Source organism: Geotrypetes seraphini, chromosome 4, assembly GCF_902459505.1.
Source record: "Geotrypetes seraphini chromosome 4, aGeoSer1.1, whole genome shotgun sequence".
Lineage (NCBI taxonomy): Eukaryota > Metazoa > Chordata > Amphibia > Gymnophiona > Dermophiidae > Geotrypetes > Geotrypetes seraphini.
In genome coordinates, this window is record NC_047087.1 from 43,195,035 (window position 1) to 43,211,416 (window position 16,382).

At 41.9% G+C, this 16,382-nt stretch overlaps 1 protein-coding gene and 1 long non-coding RNA gene across 5 annotated transcripts in view; one reads left to right on the forward strand and one right to left on the reverse strand.

Moving 5' to 3' along the window:
• LOC117359149 overlaps positions 1 to 16,382 on the reverse strand; it is an 83,615-nt gene that overhangs the window by 65,590 nt on the left and 1,643 nt on the right. Inside the window, exons 1-2 of one of the 4 annotated variants that reach the window (XR_004539171.1) lie at positions 16,137 to 16,376; positions 333 to 554 (exon numbers count right to left, since the gene is read on the reverse strand). This is a non-coding gene — a long non-coding RNA (uncharacterized LOC117359149). Of the gene's footprint in view, positions 1 to 332; positions 555 to 16,136; positions 16,377 to 16,382 lie in introns of those variants that run through there. The other 3 variants (XR_004539168.1, XR_004539170.1, XR_004539169.1) reach the window with 3 other exon arrangements.
• Positions 1 to 16,382, forward strand: part of TSHZ3 (teashirt zinc finger homeobox 3) — a 289,699-nt gene that overhangs the window by 10,545 nt on the left and 262,772 nt on the right. The gene's annotated exons all lie outside the window — the stretch shown is intronic.

Consider the following 16,382-nt stretch of genomic DNA (forward strand, 5'->3'; position numbering starts at 1 on the left):
CTTCCAGGTCCTGCATCAGGAAAGTGACAGAGGGACAGCCAACACGACGTGGGCAGCAAGTTTGCAGTGTTGCTCTTGCCTAGAAAATTAAAAAGGTACAGGGGAAGGGAAAGGAGGGGGGTGCACGGCGGAGGAGGTTGGGAAGGAGTGGGAGGAGAAGAAGAGGGTGGGGGGAGGGGCACCACTCACTCTAGCTACGCCACTGGGTAAACTTAACTAGATAAAGGCTGTATACACACACTTTTGCCCACATATAGTCCAAACAACTTTAAAAGAAGTCATGCATGCTTATAAATCCCTCTCAAACACAAATAAATTGCTTTTAAACTCACTCCCAGGGCCAGGTAGAGTTGCTCCATTAGTTGGACTCCAGAAGGAACTGTGGTTTCTGGTTCCGGCCGAGGATTGTCATTGCACCGCTCAGGCCGAGTTGGTATGAGTATGAGAGCAAAGCAAAATCAAAATGCAGAGAAACACTCGACGATTGTACTGATGAAGTCTAAAAGAGGCAGCTTATGTTTCAGATGGAAGTCTGAAGGAGAAGGATGAAACCACTGGACCAAAAGAAAAAAAAAAAAAATCTATGAGATTTTTAATATCTTTAAAATGCTATAATCAAACTTCACTGCACCAAGAGGCAAGAAACCATGAGAAGTGCTTTGTTGGCTATGAAACTTTCAAAATACCTATCAATATGTCACCAATGCTTCCAGGCTTTAAAAATCAAGGGTGGGTCAGCCCTGTGCATTTATGGCCTGATTCTACAAATGCTGCCTAAATCTGTAGGCGCCGTTGAAAACGGCATCTACCTCATGTCATTCAAAGTTAGGTGCTATATATAGAAACACGCCTAGTGGCACCTAACTCAAGTTAGATGCTGATAGATAGGGTTACCAGATGTACAGAATTCCCCGGACATGTCCTCCTTTTGAGGACAAGTCCGGGGGTCCGGATGGCTTCTCAAAACCCAGCACTTTGCCTGGGTTTTGAAAAGTCTCCTCTAAATCACATCGGGCCGGAGGAAATCTGCACATGCAGTGGGGGGCGGGGCTAGGGCGGGGTCATAACAGCACGGGGATGGGTAGACATGGGAACGCCTACCTGGCAACCTCTAACATAGGTGGCTGGTATATTAGGCCAGGATTTTCTTGGCTTAAAATACTGGCACATAAGGTAGGCACCTACCTCATGCCCAAATTCCATCCCTTAACCATGCCCACTTTTTGGGTAGGTGCCAGTAGGTGCCTCAGTGTAGATGCCTACATACCTACCAAGTTAAGCGCCTACCCAAAAATAATTGTGTTTTAATTGGTTTTAATGGCACTATTCAATTAACAGTGCTGATTGAACCAATTAAAAAAAAATAATATAGGAACTTAAGTCAGCTAAGCATTCCAATCTAGGCACCTAATGGCAAGCACTTTTTATAGAATCCTTTAATGCTTATAGAAGCCTTTAATGCTTCAAATCATTCTGAAAGATTCTCAATATGAAAAGATTTTAAACAGAAATAGGAGAACTTGGATTGCTTCACTAGATACTTATGTTTGGAGACAGACTGGTCAACCAGTACTTTAAATGTAATGCACATTAAATGTAATGCCTTATTTTGTATGTAAATGTGTAACTCGCCCTGGTTAAGGGTGGGGGATAAATAAACAAACAAACAAATCAGTCTAGACCAGTGGTTTTCAACCTAGTCTCTAGATCAGTGGTTATCAGCCTAGTCCTCTGGACACACCAACTCAATCAGCTTTTCAGTATACTCATAATGAATTTACATGAGATAGATTTTCATATACTGGAGGCAATGCATGCAAATCCAACTCATGCATATTCATCGTAGATATCCTGAAAATCAGGCTGGTGGGATACTGAGAATTAGGATGGGAAATCCCTGCTCTAGTGCAGTGCTTCTCAAGCAGGTTCTAAAGCCAATCTATATAGCTTGAGACAGATCTGGGTTCACTGCAAAAAAACCAAAGGGCTCCTTTTACTAAGCTGCGATAGCAGTTTTAGCGCATGCTAGACCTTAACGCCAGCATTGAGCTGGCGTTAGTTCTAGACACTTAGCGCGGGTTTAGCACACGCTAAAATCCCGCATGCGCTAAAAACGCCATCGCAGCTTAGTAAAAGGAGCCCTAAATGTGGGTATCTGAAAACCCATTTATTTATTCATTTTCTATCCCGTCCTCCCCAACGAGCTCAGAACGGGTTACAAGTTAACATACATAATATACAGTTAACAAGTTACAATTTGCCATAGTTACAGTACAAGTTTTTTTTAATGCAAGTTTTTATCCTAACTCGACACATACTAGCGAACTAAATAGCAATATACATAATCCGAACTTAATCCGTTCCAGAACTCAGTTCGAGTTCCAAAGCGTCAAGTTCCAAGACAATTTTTCCCATTGAAAATAATAGAAACTGGATTAATCCGTTCCTGGGTCCCACAAACTCAAATTTTAACAGGAAATACACTGGATTTTAAGGTAAAATATTAAGCAGCATTCAGATTCTGGGGCACAAACACACACATACAATGTGCAGGGCGTTCGGATTCCAAAGCAGAGTTCAGATTCCAAGACAAAATTTAGTACAAAAAAAGTTCAGATTCCAAAACGTTCGAGTTCTGGGGTGTTCGGATTCCAAGGTACCACTGTATACAGTTTACAGGTTAAATTTGCCAGTTACAGTGCAAGATTTTTCAATACAAGTTTTTATCCTAATGTGACACTAGTATCAATATACATTTCTTTGGAATCCATTTCCCTCATCCTTGGTGACTTTAACTTTTTGGTGGGCTAATTTATGTTTAGGCTATAAATATGAAAAGATGAATGCGGATATGTTGGGGAGTAACAAAGTATTTAAATTGGTATGAGGACCATTGACATCCTTTGTTAATTCAACATAATTATTTGAGGAATCTGCAATTTTGCTGAAATGATTCGGGAACGTCTTATTTTAAGAAAAAAAAAAAGTACTTGCTTACCTGTAAACTCAGAGCAAAAGCATGGAAAGCCACTGATATTTTCCTGACCCCTGAGGGTTTATTGACTAAGGGTCTCATTTATTCATCTGAATTAATGTAAACCCTATTATTCTTAATGGGACCTATTTACTATGGCAGTACTTTCATAAACCATTTTTATGTGCAAAATGCTGATTTAGGCTAACAAATGAGTTCTTCTGAAATTAGGTCACTCCTAAAAGCGTGCATGCTCCCTCCTCCCCCCCCCCCCCCCACACACACACTTATGGCCTTAGTCCCTTTGCAGATCCATGCTGAAACATTTATAGGCACTATTCTATAAATGAATGTATAAGTGTGTTTTAGCACAGATGTAGCATTTCTGCCCCATTTCAGTCCCTTGCATCCTTTCACACATTTTTCTGCTCTGGAAATTTGGCCATTTCCTCTGCATGTTGTCTGTCAACAGGAAGTGACATTGCAGTTGATGTGACAGAGGAAAGGTCCTGGTGGGGACAGTCAGAAGCAGCCTGTTCAGAAAAAAGATGCTGAATCCACATAGGGGAGAGAGGGAGAGTCAAGTCAGGAGCAGAGCAAGAAGGAAAGCAGAAGACCCCCTCCTAGTGGGAGACAACACGGAAGATGACAGGTCTGCATAGCGTGTGCAGAATTCTCTGTGCCCGGGGAATTCTGCACAAATTCTGCGCTATGCAGTTGTGCAAAATTCTGCCGGGAGTATTTTTGTACCTGAGACAATGGAGAGTTAAATGTCTTGCCTGGAGTCACAAGGAGCTGCAGTGGGAATCAAATAGCAGATAAACACATAAATGACCAGAGTACCGGCAAACGTGCAAGCGTCTGCTCCAGTTACACACTACTTTGTAACTATGTGCATATCTGAAGTAAAATGTACGGTTCATAGACAACGGCGTGAAAGACAAAGGCGCTCCCGGACAATTGAGCGCAGCGCGGAGGCGCACGCTGCTCAAAATTACTGTTTTTAGGGGCTCTGACAGGGGGTTTTGTTGGGGAACCCCCCCACTTTACTTAACAGAAATCGCGCCGGCGTTATGGGGGGTTTGGGGGGTTGTAACCCTCCACATTTTACTGTAAACTTAACTTTTTCCCTAAAAACAGGGAAAAAGTGAAGTTTTCAGTAAAATGTGGGGGGGTTACAACCCCCCAAACCCCCCACAATGCCCCCACAATGCGGTGCGATGTCTATTAAGTAAAGTGGGGGGGTTCCCCCCCACGCCCCCCCCCGTCGGAGCCCTAAAAACAGTAATTTTGAGCGGCGCGCACCTCCGCGCTGCGCTCAATTGTCTGGGCACGCCTTTGTCCCGGCGCGCTTTTGACCTGACACCAAAATGTACTTTGCAAGTAGACATTCATATGGGTAGAGTATGGAGGGGGGGAGGGTCCATTACAAAAAGGACCGAAAGACTCTTTTGTTAGACCTGCATATTTCTGTGTATTATGTATCAGTTCTTTATGTTTTCATAGAAACATGATGGCAGATAAAGGCCAAATGGCCCATCTAGTCTGATTGTCCCTAGAGGCGGTTGACTGTGTCCCTTCCCCGCTTCTTTTTTTTTTGTTAGAGTATGGATGGAGCATGGGTGGGTAATTTGTACTGTTGGAATCTAGGTGCGAGCATTCACACCAGCTCTGTGGCACAGACCAAACCTCACATGTGCGTATATATAGTACATGGCCATTCTAGTATTCTATAAAGAAAAGTAGATGCCTCTTTCTTTCAAAGAACAGGCCCCAATTAAGCCCCTCTAGGTGTCCTTTATAGAATTGCCCTCCACACACATAACTCAGTTAACACAGGTTAGTAAATGATGGCCTGAGCTTGTACTTATGGTAACAATGGATGAAATAATTTGTTCAAGGTCACAAGAAATGGCAGCTAGATTTGAACCCTGAATCTCCTGGTTCTTGATCTGCTTTATTAACCACCAGGCTGTTCCTCCACTCCTCCAATGTGGGCATAGAATCTATGATGTGCCCTGGAAAATCTGCAAACCAAGGAATCTGCAGTGCAGTGGCATAGCGAGGGTAGGAGGCGCCCCTCCCCCGGTGCTCTCCTCTCTGCCCCATCTCATTCCTTCCACACACCCTGCCCCTTCCTCCCCATGTTACACTCGCACACTCCCTTCCCCCCTGTACCTCTTTAAATGTTCACCAATGCGAGCAGCTTCTACCGCCTGCTGCTCGCACCAGCATTGGCTTTCCCTCCGACGTTGCTTCTTGGCGCCGTGACCAGGAAGCAATTTCAGAGGGGGTCCAGGCTGGTGTGAGCATCAGGCCAGAGAAGTTGCTCACACTAGCAAAGATTTAGAGAAGTATGGGGGGAGGGAGGGCACAAGCATGGCATGGGGAAGGGGGTGAAGAGAGGTGCCGGTACCCCCACCAAGACGGTGATTGGGGTGGTCTGTCCCCCCCCCTCCGCCCCTCACTATGTCACTGTTGCAGTGCATCAACACAACTCTTCTTCAGTTCTATCTTTGGCCCCTAGTTTTTATAGTTTATAGTATTTTTTTTAATTTATTTATAGTCTGCCTTATACAAAGTGGAGTACAAAAAAACATACACAGCAAACACAGACATATAATAAATACATAAGATTCATACTGCCCTCCAATCCAGCCAGCTGATTAACCGTTCCCCTTAACTGTATCCATGACATCCTGTTTGTCTGTCTTGACTGCTTAGATTGTAAGCTCTTTCGAGCAGGGACTGTTTTCTTCTTCTTTGTGACTCTGTGCAGCACTGTGTGCGTCTGGTAGCGCTATAGAAATAATTAATAGTAATAGTAGTGTAAAGAGTTTCAGTCTTTGGGAAGCAGAGCTGAGATTGTGATGTCATAATGCCTTATTCCACCAATGCCTAAGAGCCAACCTCATTAGTGATGTCACAATGGCTTGATTGTCCTGTACTCCCCTCTGCCCCCAACCCAGTCAGCAGATTAACCATTCCCCATAAACATCCTGTTTGTCTGCCTTGGCTGTTTAGATTATAAGCTCTTTTGAGCAGGGACTGTTTTCTTCTTTGTGACTCTGTGCAGCGCTGCGTGTGTCTGGTAGCGCTATAGAAATAATTACTAGTAGTAGCAAAGCACAACTCAGCTCCCATATTTCATTTTGCAGAATAGGTGACGTTTTAACAATTGCTTAAACATAGTCAAAGTCTCTTGCTGTCTTATACATATCGGAAGACTGTTTCATTCTGCTGGACCTGTGCAGGATAAACACCTGCTCTGATAAGTCTGTAATCTTAATTCCTTTCTTGTTGGTATTGAAAGATCAGCATGCCCAGCAAAACATAACTTTGGAAGCATGACATAGGATGAGATGTTCTCAACCAAATATTTGGAAGCCAACCCATGTAGGCCCAGATAGATAAGCAACATATAATTTATACCTGATTCTGAAATCTATTTTAAGCCAATAACGCTTAATGTAGTAAGCAAGCCCGAGAGCTAGTCTCGACGGGCGACCCTAACGCGGGGCTGGGTGGCCCGCCGAGTCGTCCGTCGGGCTAGTTAGAAAGAGAGCGGGGGGGGGGGGGGCGGTCCGTGGTCGCAGGATCTCTTCCCCTTCCGCCCCTCGTGGCGTCGCAGCCGAGGGGGATTGTGGGTGGGAGGGGTCACAAAAGGAGCATGCTTCAGACACATGTTCACTTTTTGTCAACAAAGATCAAATGATTGAATTCTGTGCCATCTGTACAGTGTGTAATACATTTAGTGGAATGTCCAACAATGTAATATTGCAGTAATCAAGGCTTGACAATACTACCGTCTGAAGTATATTCTTATAATTGTTCCAAAGGCGATACTGATAGAGATTACTCAAAAGCCTCAACTTAAAATAAATTTTCTTTATCAATGCCAATACATGCTGTTTATCCGACAATTGCGAGTCAATGATCATCACTCCTAGATATTTAATCTCAGATGAAAAATTTCACTTCAGAGCCAAGTATCTGAACAGAATTTGGAAAATTATGAGTTGAATGTTTGGATAAAAACATCACTCTTGTCCTTCTCTATATTAATCATCAAACTATTTGCCAGCCTGATGTGTTGGTTCCTCAACCCATTGTTTAAAACTCAAGAGAATTAAGAGCCTCCAACACTATAGGCAGTAACTTTCCTCAAAATTGTAGTGAAATCTCCAAGAATTACGGTTTTAGACATATCGAATTGTAAAGCTAAAAGAACACTGAACAAAGTAGAGCAGTCATGTAATAACACTCCTGGCAGGCAATACACAATACATCATAAAATCCTTATTCTTCATGACTAAAAAAAACAACCGCATCAACTATTCCCTGATAAATTACTTTAAGAGCTAATCTCCTTCTAAATAGCAAAATCACACTACCTCCCTTCTTAAAACCATGGTATTGCCAACCCCCAAACACAGGGCTAGATTCGCTAAGCAAACCGATCGTGTACCGATCGGTTTGCGAGCCCTTTCCAACCCAATTTCCCTCTGACCCGATTCACTAACCTCCGATTCACTAACTCTCCTCCGATCCAATCCCGATCCGTGCATGCAAATGAGGGGAATTGGCATGCAAAGCAGGAAAGACGCGATTCACTAAATTTATCGACTGGCTGGCCAATCAAAAAACTAGCAACTGGTGAGGACCAGTCGCTTGTGCTAAAACCCCCGATTCTCCTGATCTGGAAGCCCTGCTCTCTGCCCCGATTCTCCTGCCTGCCGCCCTGCTCTCTGCCCTGATTCTCCTGCCTGCCGCCCTGCTCTCTGCCCCGATTCTCCTGCTTGCCGCCATGCTCTCTGCCCTTGCTTCTCTGCTCTCAGCCCCAATATCCTGCCTGCCCCGATCTCCTGCTCCCAGCCCCAACCTGCTACCTGCCACAATCTCCTGCTCTCAGCTCTGAATCTCCCCCTGCCGCCCCGTCTCTTGTGCCCTTCCCCACAGTGCAAGCCCTTGGTTTTAACCCACAGGCTTATATAGCCTTTAGTGAATCCGTTGGCCTGTATGCAATTGGGAACGGATCGGACACGGAAAGGAGGTTAGTGAATCTAGCCCATAGTCATTGGGACATCATTCATTTGCTATAACCACATCCATTTCCTCTAACCATGATTCAGTCACACCAAGGATATCCAATTCATACTCTTCAATCAAATCCTTTATCAGGCACACTTTGGGTTTGACAGAACGCACATTTACAAGGCTAAAACTCACTCTTTCCTTTCCCATCTGATTGATCTGCAATATATCCTTTAAAACTCTGTTTCTTTCATCATATATAATTTCCCTCACCCCCCCCCCCCCCAACTGACCATTCCACCCCTGACCTGAAATCACTGGAATCGTAAACATTTCTGCAGTCCTTATAGCCTCCTTCCAAATTCCCATCCAAAGTCCCAAACAAAGGAGCAAACTAAGGAGCTCCTTAATCGCATTCATTTGTCGACCCACTCCCCCCGGTGTACGGCACCTCTGGCATGTTGCCTCCGCTTTTCACCTGTGCACTACCAGTGATATCACCAGTAGGCAGGGCCAGCAATGTCCCAGCAGAGGAAAGGAAAGATTTTGTGAAACTGAAGCCATGTGGAAACCCAAAAGATTACTATTACTATTAGTTATTTCTATAGCGCTACAAGAAGTACGCAGCACTGTACAGTCACAAAGAAGACAGTTCCTGCTCAATAGAGCTTACAATCTAAAAGTCAAGACAGACAAACAGGATGTCATGGATACAGTTAAGGGGAATGGTTAATCTGCTGGCTAGGAGGTGGCCAGTGGGGAGTAGGATTATGGATTGAAGGCTATATCAAAAGCACATTCCTGCTCTAAATCAGTGGTTCTTAATAGAGAATGACACAGGGAAAAAATTTGTCCCCATCACCGTCCTGTCCCCATGAGCTTGGTCCCCATCACCATCCCGGTGAGCTCGGTCCCTGTCACCGCTCCACAAACCATCTGATCCCATCCACACAACCCTTCACGCGGCCAGCAGCCCCTTCCCTCCCACCTGCTCACCGCGGTCCGAGCATCTCCCTCCCTTCCCTTCCCTGGCTTGTTTTAATTTTCTCTTAACAAGCAGCCGGAGTCTTGGAAACAAGAAGTTGCATCAGAGGAGGACTTTCCGGCAGCCGCACACAACTTCAAGGCTCTGGCTGCTTGTTAAGAGAAAATTAAAACAAGCCAGCGATGGGAAGGGGAAGGGAAGGGAAGGGAGGGAGAGAGAAGCCCGGACTGCGATTGGGAGGGATTTTGCGCACGTTTCCTCAGCTAACTGCAGGGACAAGGCCAATCACCACTCCACAAGGCGGTGAATGGCCTTGTCCCCATTCCCCGCAGTCACCATTTTTTTAATGGCCCCGTTTCGGCGGGTTACCCGCGGGTAACAGTCACCGTGTCATTCTCTAGTTCTTAACTCATTCCTTGGAACACACCTAGCCAGTCAGGTTTTCAGGATACTCACAATGAATGTTCAAGAGAGACCTGCATTCAGCAGAGGTAGTGCATGCAAATTTGTCTCATGCATATTCATTCTGAATATTCTGAAAACATGACTGGTTTGGTGTGTCCTGAGGACTGGTTTTGAGAATCCCTGTGGTAAGCTAATGCTCCCTTAGTCCGAGACTGAAGCCTGCTTGTTTGTGCTGCGGTTGCTGTCTCAATAAATCTCTTTAAAAGGCTCTAATACAATGATTTTAAGTAGAAATGAACTTTTGTGAAATGTGACAGAATAGTTTCAAGCAGAACTGCACAGCATCCTATTCTGGAGAAACAGCCACAGAAAACTGCACAGTTGTGACTTTCATAATAGTTACCCAGGTCTCCTTTAGGGACCAAGTATGAAATACAGTGGCCATGATGAGAATTATAATTAAAAATAGGTGACTGATAGAGAAATATATGGTTGTGTGCCATTACCATAGTTAAATGAAGACACTAGATGAATAATTTATTCTAATTTATTATGTAGAAATTGTGTTCTCACTGGATATTGAGCAGATATGAGTTATATAATGTCATCTGTGGCAAGACAGGTGCTTTAGAGGAGAGATCTCATACCCAGGCTAATTTATTATTGAAAGAGTAGGCAACACAAGTTATGTTGTTGATTGTAATTATCCCATTTGAATATTTTATTGGATACCCCAAATATGATTAATTTATAATGTAAAAATCTGTCCTACTCATACCTCAGGGAAAGCTGATAAAAACCACCTACCTAAAGCAAAGACTGATTGGATGAGAGAAGGCGGAAAGACCTAGACTATTTTTCTTTGACCATGGAACAATTTAGCACTATATCAAGGGCTAATTTAGGTGATTACATTGGCATCTTACTATGGCAACTTTATTTTCTAAACCTGTATAATATTCATCCTTTTTGGTTGACCTTTATAGATAAAGTAAACCTATTTTAAGACGGTTTCCTGAAATCAAGGTAGGAAGCCTTGCTAGGTTTAAGGTTTATAAACCAAGTAAAACAGGGTTAAATTTTTAAAAAACAAAACAAAACAAAACCAACCAAAGGGATAAAAAAGTATTGTACACTGCAAAAATATTGACTAAAAACAATTGTCAGACCCACATTATTTTTCTGGCGATGGAGAAAACCATTTCTTAATTAAACAAGAGACAGACAGACAGCTGGAAATGAATCAAGCTGGATGCTTTTTTTTAAAGAAAAGGTGAACATGATGAACTAGTATTGAGGTCTCAAACTAACTATGGCCAATATAATTCTGCCCACAGAATGCAGCATGATAAAAGTTGATGCAGGTGTTCCTAGAATTATTTTTTTTTTTTTAAAGCCTGCTTATCTGGGTGAAGTGCGGCCAATCTCCTAAAATGCAGTGCAGTTTTCTTTCCTAAAGATATTTATCTGCTACCCAGGTTACTGCACACAGTCGCTGCAGCAATTTCAAATAGGTTAAGATCGATTTCCTTCAAAACGATGACCCCCAAATACTGGATTTTCTAGAGACCATGAACTCTGCTGGGAAAACAGATGGACATACACAGAGCGACCTTAAAGGTGCACCACAGACGATCAGAGCCTAAATTAAGAAGTTGCCGGGACTCCGAGTTAAAAAGGCCAGCACTGGGATCGGAAGAGGGCGGTTTGCGCTGTGACATGCCAAAAACACAGTTACTACGCCTGCAACGAAGTTCATAAAGTGCACTCAATGAAAAGAAATAAAAGATGGATTTATTGAACGGAACCTGCTACACCTCTCTGAGAAAAAAGAAAAAAAAAAAAAAAGAAGCCTACCCCATATTAATGTAGGAAGCTGGCTGGTGGGTCAAGGAAAGGTTGCTCATCTGAGGTGGCTGAATAAAAGGTCAGTAAGCCCGCCCAGAAGATTAGTAGGGACAGCTAGAGGCTTCCAGCTTTGACACTAGGAAAGCAGGGGCTCGGACCTGGAAAGCTTCGAGATGCATGATTCATTTTGAGCTCTAAAATTCAGGCTCCTCTCTGAATATCCGGTCGCATTAGTTTCAAATATTACTTTCTAGTTATGTTGCGTTTGGATTTACGCATCCTCTAATGTACAAAGGGTACTCCCAGAAGTTCAGTATACAGTACAAGGACTTTCGATTTCCTGGCGATAAATCTAAACAAACAAACAAAAAAAGAAGTGCGAAGGACTTGTAAGCTCCTAGCACAGTACTTGAGCGATTTTCACCTGCCTGCGCTCAAAACTTGACTTTCATACGAAATTTGAGTCAACCGAATTGAAAGCACGAAACAGGATTTTAAATGTATGCCCCTTTTTGTAAGCAATAAAGTCCAAATGTGAGCACGTCAAGGCAGTCATATCATACCAAGAAAAAAAAAATTATTACACTCGAAAAAGTCAGAAACTTTGTTGCTAAGTCAATTGTGCTGTGTTAAATCAAAATTTCATGGCAATGGACCTATTACGGCACGCTCGCATACAGGCTGATAATTTCTTCACATTCTATAGAGGTAAATTGGTTTCTAAATGAGTTCTGGGATTAAAAAGGAACACACAAGCTTTGCTCCCGTGTATTTGTCTGCTAAACTATACCCTAAAGACGCAGTGCTATTCACGGTGTTTTCAAAAGTCACTGTACTGCGCTGCTAAAATATTCTAAAGCTGATTGGTGCCAACATCCTTTGGAGAATTTTCAGACCAAACAACGACTGCCTTAAGCAAAACTGACCGAAAGACAAATAAACTTTGCTTCCGTGCGAAACGCAGTTACTAAAACAATTTACATTCAAGCAAAATTCTTGTCAGCAGTTAAAAAAAAAAAAAAAAGAAGGAAAAAAAAGAGAAACTATACCATCTGAATTCCAAGAGGTTTAGGAAGTCACACTGTGAAACTTTTTAAAGAATAAGTTTTATTTTTCTAATGAACTTGTAGAGCTCTTGGATGCATGATTGAAAATTAGAGATTTTTTAAAAACTTTTTCAGTTGATCTTTATGTCTTATTATTATTTGCACGCTTATCATCAGTTGGTTATATTGTCTAGAATATTTCAGATCATTCTGTTTGGGGATGCAAAAAAAAAAAAAAAAGAAGCAGCAAAAACAACAAATACCACCATCACCACTTCAGTTCATTAAAAAAAAAAAAAAAAAAAAAACTACCAACAGCATGACCGTCTCCACATCTTTAAAATAAAGTTGCCTTCCAAAGGAACGCATTGTAGTGTAATTTATGATTGAGAAGATAGTCAAGTTAATTTTCTTTCTGGTCTAAGTTAAATCGGGAATTTTTGAAACAGTAACATGCATATCCTATATGTTTTGTTGAATCGTTATATATATATTTATATATATTTACATCAATTTACCCCTAACACTGAATTTCCTTGTTGGTCTTTCTAACAATAGTTACTGAGTCTTGCAAAATAGAAACTGATCGATTTAATCTATACATCATTGTAACGATTTTAATACAGCCCTTCACCCATCCTTATCATAGTTCTTAAACTCTCATGACGCCACAAAGTGGCTCCTAAATCTCTGAGCTCGAAAGAAAGAACTTTCTCGGGACTTTATATTGCATTCCAGGTTATCCTATTTGGCTTCTTATTAAAATCACGTCGAGCCTTACTGAAAGAAAAGTGCACATGCCGAAACTGGAAACAGAGGCAGTGATGAGGCGAGAGCGTCAGCAATTAATAAGTCAAGAAATGGTTACATTGGGGACAGGTTAATAAATGACGCCTTCTGCCGGTTCACCTCTAACTTTGCTTAACAGTTGACTGCTTTAATTGCAGAAGCCGCAGACCAGCCTTTCGGGGCTTAATTGCACTTCTCACGGATACTTGGATCCAGTTTAGACTTCCCAGTCCCTCCTTTGCCACTTTTATAAGACGCCAACATTTGGCAAGGGCAGGCTGAAAAGCAGGTAGACTGACAGAATCTGCACGTTTATGCAAATGTGCTGGATTCTTCCGTCCTTCCCCCCAGAACGTTTCCCCCATCACTTCAGTCTGCCTCTGAACTCTTAAAGGTGATTTTCCATCCACAGGCTGGTTATTAATTTGCTCAGCTGCACCTTCATAGGGTCCAGAACTTCTCAAAGTAGTAACTGATTGCCAAGGTGTTCGATGACTTGTGTGTCTTCTTTATAACTCGGGTCTCAGTATAATCACATTTATAAATCTTAGCTCTTTAACTTCCATTCTTTCAGATATCTCCTTACTTCTTCTTCCCAACGTCTCCTTTGCAACTTCTTTCTCTCTCTATGTTGCTGTTTACGAAGAGAGGGTAAGGAAGCGCCATTTCGAACATGTTTTGGCCTCCCTTAAAAAAAAGTCTTCACTCCTTTCACTTAAATAAACTTTGCACAGCTCTTATTTAATGATAACACCAGTGCCAATCAATTTCAGCGCAGTAAAGGCACTTTTCGCATGCTGCACTTCCTCTGCCTTTGATTGTTTAACCTTTGCCTATTCAGGTTATACTCTTTCCTTAATCACACCATTGTTTCCTTAAGAGGCAACGCACAAAGTTGAAGGCCAACATTTTGCTATTGGCATTTTCCGACCTGTAAACATTAGCTGTGGGATCGTGAGTTTAGATTATAAACTTTCAGAAGATAGTTGATCTGTTTATTTTAATTTTTTTTTTTTTAAATACCAGGAAAAGTATACCTGGGATGAGCCTGCTGGCTGATTCTTTGGGATTGCAGCCTACATTTATTAACTATATGTTACCTTCAGTACAATTACAGATTCATTGTGACCCTCCAGGAATCAAACACATTTGCTATAACCTGTATTTCCATCTGTAATTTGCCTGATGAAATATTAAGCAGATTGCTCTCTATAGCAGCAAAAGAATAAACAAAGATGCCTTACTTCCCCCTATGATTTTTGATTGGCTACCAAAATAAAGAAATGGCATTTTGCTGGATTGGGGGGGGGGGGGGGAACTTCCACTACTGAATTTCTAAATAATTTATTACAAAAAGGATCTGATGAATATTCAAAGAAGCTGATGTTTGCTGCAGTAATGTAGAATCCTCACCGATCCAGTTTTCAGTCATAACACATAACTGAGAGGCTTCATCCACTTAAAAATGCATTATGGTACAGCTATGTTTTATTCTAAACTGTAAATGTGCTTTGGTATGTTATTCTTTTCAGTCACTTTTCCACAAATAGCTGTGGCCTGGGGTGAGAAATTCTACTAGGTATGTTGCTTTAGTTCCCACTTTAATCAGTAACTACATTTTGTATTCATGGTGCTGAACTGCAAAGACAATTTGTAACAATACAGACACCTATAGCTAATGGAAACGCCTAGAACGGGGGAAAAAAAAAGCCTGACAAATCTGTCAGAAAAGCATAAAACACATGAGTCTTTATTTATGATGGGTACACTTTTCATAGCTGTATTTAGTCACCCAGCAGCCCAATAACTTAAAAAAAAACCCAAAAAAACAAAACACAGTTGTTTGTATGATCATATAATAAAGTGACGGTCACAAGAACTGATGTACATAATATATAGCTTAAGTGTGACACTAATTCTTGGGAAACATTATGAGCATTATATATATAGATATATAAACAGGAAAAAGTATTCTACCTAATGTTCTAAAATATAAGCATATAATAATTCTTGCTTGTTTTAGGTGAAGAAAGCAGGGAAGCCTTATACATATTAGCTATATTAGTAGATAACCATTTACCAATGATACAGGGTACAAACCTCCTGTATTTCCTCTGTGTGTGTGTAGATAAGAGATAAACATACTTTTTTTTTCTCTTGCAGTGAACCTGATTTTGAAAGTTTTTTTTTTTCCTTACGAAAGAGGTATATTTGGTCCAAACATTTCCCCTAGTCCAGATTTAGCCGATTCCTTTCAGAACTTTTTTCAACTCTTTATCTACGCTCCAGTAACGCTCAATGTAGTGCCTGCTGTAATCTTAACTGGTGTAGATTTAGCGACGTCCCCCTCCTCCCGCAAATGTACACAAGCTTAAGCAAATCACGATAGAAACCGCCCTTTCCAATTATTTACCACCGTATCCTGTCATTAATGCATTCATTTCGCCCATGTCATTCGCACAACCCTTAAACAAGCGTTCCTCTCAAAAAATGAGTGCTCCGGTTTCTCGTCTAAGTGTGCCTGTGCCTGACAATTTTATACCTAGTTAGGCTGTGGCTGACTTCTTCCCCCTGGTTAAGTTGTTTGCTATGTTGCTTATTTGTGTTGAATCGGAGGCTCTGCTCTTTCGGATGAGTTGTCGTCGCAATGTGCAGTCAGCGTGACACTGATGGATGCGCCAATCGTTAGACGGACAGATGTTAGGGCGGATCTAACGGCATGCAATGCCATAGCAGCAAAGAGAAGAGGGTGAAGGAGAGAGAGAGGAAAAAAAAGGAGGGAGGGAGGGAGGAATGAGAGGGATTGGACTCAAAATATCCCGATTCAGTGAAAGTCACTTATTTCGGATCCAAACAACGCAGCCAGACACACACACACACACACAGACTGGATTTTTTTTTTTTATATACAGCGTTTATAGCCTCTGTAGAGAGATCTGATCTTCAGCAGATATCATTTGCGATCAGATAACTGTGACTATAAGAGGAATCCAGCCATTATCCATGATATGGAACTGAGCGAATTTGGCAGCGGAAGCGACATTTGACAACTCACCAGTCTCTCGTTGGCAAGATTTTTTTTTTTTTTGTTGTTGTTGTTTGTTTGACTTCCCAACAGTAGCACTTCCTGAGGACGCAGGCGCTGGCAATTTTCATCCTACAGATCGCCTTTTAAGAAACAGAACTTCTCCGTCTTTTCCTGTTAAAGTATTTGAATTTCCTGCAACTTGAAAAGAAGGGAAGAAGAAGAAGAAGAAAAAAAATCTCGAGTAGTCTTTATAAGATGTGAAGACGCAAACAT